This window comes from Euprymna scolopes, chromosome 46 (assembly GCF_053919585.1).
Source record: "Euprymna scolopes isolate OS-2025 chromosome 46, ASM5391958v1, whole genome shotgun sequence".
In the NCBI taxonomy this organism is placed as follows: domain Eukaryota; kingdom Metazoa; phylum Mollusca; class Cephalopoda; order Sepiida; family Sepiolidae; genus Euprymna; species Euprymna scolopes.
The window spans coordinates 205,511,227-205,516,710 of NC_136527.1; the positions used below are offsets into that span (position 1 = coordinate 205,511,227).

The 5,484-nt window shown below is 51.9% G+C and overlaps 1 non-coding gene across 1 annotated transcript; it reads left to right on the forward strand.

Moving 5' to 3' along the window:
* Positions 1 to 472: 472 nt before the first annotated feature.
* On the forward strand, positions 473 to 669 carry LOC145271774 (U2 spliceosomal RNA). Its single transcript, XR_013866118.1, has one exon. It is a non-coding gene; the product is annotated as a U2 spliceosomal RNA (small nuclear RNA).
* The last annotated feature ends 4,815 nt before the right edge of the window (positions 670 to 5,484 follow it).

Consider the following 5,484-nt stretch of genomic DNA (forward strand, 5'->3'; position numbering starts at 1 on the left):
TAGCGATTCTTCTCTTACTATAACCTGGATTTATTCTATTTAAACTAGAGAAAATTATCGGTACAATATGCCTGAAAATGTAAAAAAATTAAGATAGAAGGAAACAAGAAATAGTACATATGTTATATACGTTTGTTACGTGTTGTGGATTAGAGTGTACATGTTGTTAACTATTTTGTGCTTTCATCTAACAAATTAATAAACAAATGATACGGTGAAAATATCGTTATTCAATTTCTTAATTTCAATTTTAGATTCACGGAGAGGGCACTTTTTACTTTTATTTTGTTTCCTGTTTCAAATAAAAAACATCCACTCATTAATACTAATGTAATTATTTAGAAAGCCATTCTTAGAAAGTCTCTGCTGACTAATTCTTACTTTCACCAAACATATTCATAAACGAAACGTGCATCTCCAAGTATAAACAAACAAAAAAAATGACAAATAATAATCAATGAATGTTAGCTACACCGATTCTTGGCCTTTTGGTCAAGATCAAAGTGTAGTATCTGTTCTCTCAGTTACTAAACTTTCCGCCACCGGGCTTTCGGGCTAGGTTAAGGTGTTTTCATACTAACTTTCGTTAGCAAGGACCGACCCCCTCCTTTGGGGAGTCAGGACCTAAAGGACCGACTCCACATTTGTGGGAGCTTGGACCCGGAAACCGATCCCCTTTTTTGGGAGACTGGAATCTCGGGACCAGCACCACTAGCTGGTAGTTGAGACCTGCTTTTGTTGTTTTTTGCATGCGTTTTTTCTTCGTTCCGGTCTCTTCCCTCTAGAGACAGGGGATGGTCTAATTTCTCCACACTTAATTGCCTGAGCAGCACTCTGACCTGCCAGGCCCAAACTTTGTCTATCTTCGCTGCTCTCCCAGTGGATCGAGCAGACAGGGTTCTCTTTCTCGCTTCCGTTGGGGTAGTTAGTGGGTAGGGTGACGTGGGGTAGGGCTGGTGCTTCGTTTCTGCTCCCCTCTGTGGGCAGGGATGCCTATCCCCTCTCTCTCTTAATTGCGACGCGGCACTCTGACCCGCTAGCACCCACTGCGTCTTTCTTCTCTGCTCTCCCCCCTCGCGGGGGGATCTGAGCTGCTAACCCGACATCCCCGTGAGGGGAAGTCAAAAACTCTAATTTCTTCAAAGTCCGCTCCTCCCCCTCCTCCCCCTCCATTCCCCTGGGTTTTCTTTTCCCCCACTACACTTTGGTCCGCGCTAGCGGCCAGTGCAACCGCCACGATGCCAGGCAGGAGGGGTACGTCACCCCAAATGCGCAGCATCTCAACTGCTAGCGACTCCCTATGTGAGGGAGCTGATGCATCTCCCGGCGAGACGGCGCCAAGAAACAAGGTAGGGCCCCGGCGCGCGGCGACCTTGGAAGAAAGCGGGAGGGTAGGGCCGCAGCCCGCGGCGACCCCCCGAAAAGCACCTGCAACCGCTCCCCACAGGGGCAACCCAGCGGAAAAAGCTGCCGTTAAGTCACTAGCTGGGGAAAGTGCAGAACCCAGCCAACCAGCTGCACCCCAGGACGGCAGAACCAAGGGAGGAAGACCGGGGAACCCATCCCCCGCTCCCCCAAAGGGCGACTCCCCAACAGAAAAGGAGGAAAACAGCACCGCGGACCAAACCGAGGCGCTGGATGAAGACGTAATAGCCTCCATCTGCTCACTATTCGGCGGGGAAGACAGTGATTGGCCCCCCAACACTCCCCAAGAGGACCAAATATGGAAAAGGGGTGACTCTCCAGCCAGTGGTAACAAAAGCAAGTTGGAAGGAGAGACACCCTTGACAGTACCCACCAAGGCTCCAGCTGGGAACACGGCACCAGAAGGGGAGACACCTCCATCCCCCAAGGGGACAGCCACCCAGCAAAGGAAGAAAATAAGAAAGGGGAGCGGCCCGGAGAGCAAACCAAGCCAGGACGAAACAACGCCAAAGACACAATGGCCTACTTTGCCTGGTAACGGCCCCGTTCCGAAACCAAAAATGCCCATGACAATGGAGAGCCCCACAACACCAGCTACGCCCCCCAACCCGAGTCCAGCTGACACCCACCGGGATGGAGGACCGGCATGGGGCCCCAAAGAGCAGCAAGGGAAGTTGACGCCCGAAGACTACAGAGCACTCTTCGACTCCACTTACAAGGAGTATACCCAGGGGAACAACATCCAACCCCTCCCGGGTCAAGTGGAAGTTCTGGAGAAAAGAGTGCTCTCGCTGATAACTTCAGACACCAAGACAAGGGGTCTGACGGGCGTCAACAAGGACACAATGATGAACGTGTTGCTGGAACAGAACATTCCCGCCAACTACATCTGTAGAAGGAGTTACGCGCAGTGGGATGTTCTGCTCCCCACCTCCGAAGACGCAGTCAGGCTGTCCAGGACCTGCCATCAGAGCAGGAACATAAAGCTCCAACCCATCTATATGAACAAGAGGAGAGCAAATGTTTCTGCTCTTAACGTCCCCTGCTATATGGAGGCCAAACAACTGGGGGCTATCCTAAGCCAGTATGGAGACGTAGAGGAAGTCACCCCGGTCCGCGGATTAAGAAACATCATGACCGGGGACTACAAAGTACAGATGGTCCTGGACAAGGCTGGATTCTACGCCATCCCAGCCACACTCAAGTTCGGAGAGTGGACACTCTCCCTTATAGTGGAAGGGAGGAGGCCCCATTGCTGGCTGTGCACACAACAAGGGCATATGGCGAAGGACTGTCCGAAGAGGAATGGAGGGAAGAAGCCCACAAAAGCGGCGGGAACCAGCGTGACAACAAATCAAGCCGCTGCTCCCGCGCCAGCCGCAAATCCTCCAGAGGCACCGACAGGCTGGGTGACAGTCGTAAAGAAAGGCAAGACCAACAAACAGCCATTCTTGCAGACAGTCACCCAAGACCAAGACCAACCGAAGAGCGAGACGGAGAAGATGGACACACAGACACCCTCCTCCTCAAATAAGAGGAAACTACCAGAATCTGAGGAGGAGGCCGCGTCAGAGGCAGAGGAAGAGACAACAACAGTCTCTATGGCCCTGAGCGCAACAGAGATCAGGAGGGCCAGGAGGAGGAAAAGCCGCAAGACACGCGCAAACCCTCCTACCCCCACTGAGACTGAGAAGGACTCCCTCGCAACAACAACACAGGATGAGCCCCCTGTGATCCCAACACCCCAGCAACCCGAACAACCTTCCCCCTCTCCTATAAAGGCCCCAACAAATTCTTCCCGCCCCTCATCCCGTGACAGGAGCCAAAAAGAAGAAAACGAGCAGGCTACCCCCTCCCCAAGCGCTCAGCCTCCCCATCAACCAAAAGAGGTCCCCTCCCCCACTCCCAAAGTCCGCACTGAACGGACCAAAAAGCTCCCCTTCCTGCCAGGAAGCAGGATTTGTGAAACAGACCCTCTCCAACCGGCTCCGGACCTTAAAGGACAACAGAAGGTCCGGTACAATAAACTTAAAAACTTTGAAAAAGTCGGTGGAGACCTAGTAACAGACCCCACTAAATTCAAGGACGCTCCCTTGTTGACCACTTTCGTTAGGGTCGACAAGGACGCTAGGACTGGAGGAATGTGGGCAATGATTAAGGCAGCGAAGAATGCGATCCCAGGCCAGCAGCTGGTGGATAGGGACCATCCTTCACTGACCAACATTTTCTTTAAATGTGAGGGTAGAATCCCCATGTATGTACACCCATCGCTATACAGGGCACTCAAACTAACCTTCCCCCTGGACGTGGGGGGCGTGGCCAAGGATGGATCACCTTCATCGGATTTACTTACCGGCAGCCTTGGCCAGGCCTGCCATGTCCGGGATTTCAGACCCTGTCTGTGACAGTGCTTGAGGTAAGTGATCATGTCTTTGAACTTGGCTACATTGAATGTGAGGGGCATCAGGTGTCGAAGCAAGGCCTCGCGCGTTGTGAGAGACTTGGTGTCCCTCAAGGTAGATATTGCCGCTATCCAGGAGACCCACTTTGTTTGTGACGGGGATTGTCAGGTGCTGGTAAACGATTACGATGTCTACTCAGCATATGGCAATACCTATAGTCGTGGAATCTCCTTGCTAGTGAGTCGCACCCTGTCAGCGTCGGTGAATGTTGTTCACGCAGGCGAGGACGGGCGGGCGCTTGTTGTTGATGTTGCTGTTAATTGTAGTGTTTTTCGGATTGTTGCTGTTTATGCTCCCAATGCTGCTGTAGAGAGGGCAACCTTTTTTCGACGGTTGGAGGGCTTCTTAGTGGATCCGGAACGGTTAGTTTTAATGGGGGATTGGAATGCAATCCTTGATCCCAAAATAGATAAGGTCGGGGGGACTAGCGGGTCGGCGTGGTGTGACAGCAGTCTGTCTGACCTGATGGCCTCGTGCGATCTCGTCGACAGATTTCGTCTGGATCATCCAGGGCGGGAGATGTGGACGTGGCATCCTGTAGTGCCTTCCCATCCAAGCACTTACTTGGATCGGATGTTAGTTAGAAGAGGCGATGTAGACTTCCTATCTTGCCCCACGTTCCACTTGCTAGGACACTCGGACCATAAACTTGTTATGGCCCGTTTTAGCTTAAGCGCTAGGCCTAAACTGGCCGGATACTGGAAGTTCAACAGCACCTTGTTGGAGCTGGAGGACTACCGGTTGAAGGTCACTGAGCTAATTCAGCGGGCTTTAGTGGGGGCGGTTACAGGGAGTAAGTGGTGGGTTAGTCTCAAGGCCAAAATTAGGCGCTTCTCTGTCCAGTATAGCCAACGCCTCGCGATAGATAAGGCTAAGGCAAAGAAGCGTTTAGAGGATAAGCTGACCCGGGCGGTGGAGGGGGGAGACCCCCTAGAGTTAGCACTAGCTAAACAAGATCTCAACCGCTTGGCTAGCGAGCGGTATGAAGGTCAAGTAGTTAGGGCTAGGTTAAACAAAGTTTCTAACGAGGCTGTGAATGTTGACGCTGTTGAGCGTAAGGCTGCTTTAAAGCGCGGTTCGGATGGGTACATTCGTAAAGTACATAACCTGGAAGGACACCCCTTAGTATCGACTCGGGAGATCTGCGAGGGGTTTCGGGAGCATCTATCGGTGCGCTTCACCCAACTACCCGGACTCAGGGTTGATGAGTTTGGCAGCTATTTGGCTGACTCGCCCCGCCTCACGGCGGCTCGGGCGGCTAGCTGTGATGGTCTTATTACTGAACATGAGGTCATTACTGCGTTGAAGCAGGTCGGCTATAACAAATCCCCGGGGCTTGATGGTCTACCCTACGAGTTTTACTTGAGGCTGTCGCCCATGTTGGTCCCTATTCTGAAGGATATGTTCAACCATTGGTTTGCCCAGGGTTCCATCCCTGGACAGGTGACCAAAGGTGTGATCACATTGCTGAGGAAAGGTCAACGGCATGGTGGGAGGGAAAACTTTGATGATTTTAGGCCCTTGACTCTGCTAAACACAGAGTTAAAGATTTTGGCAAAGATTCTTGCGAATCGCTTGCAGGTTGTCATCACTGACT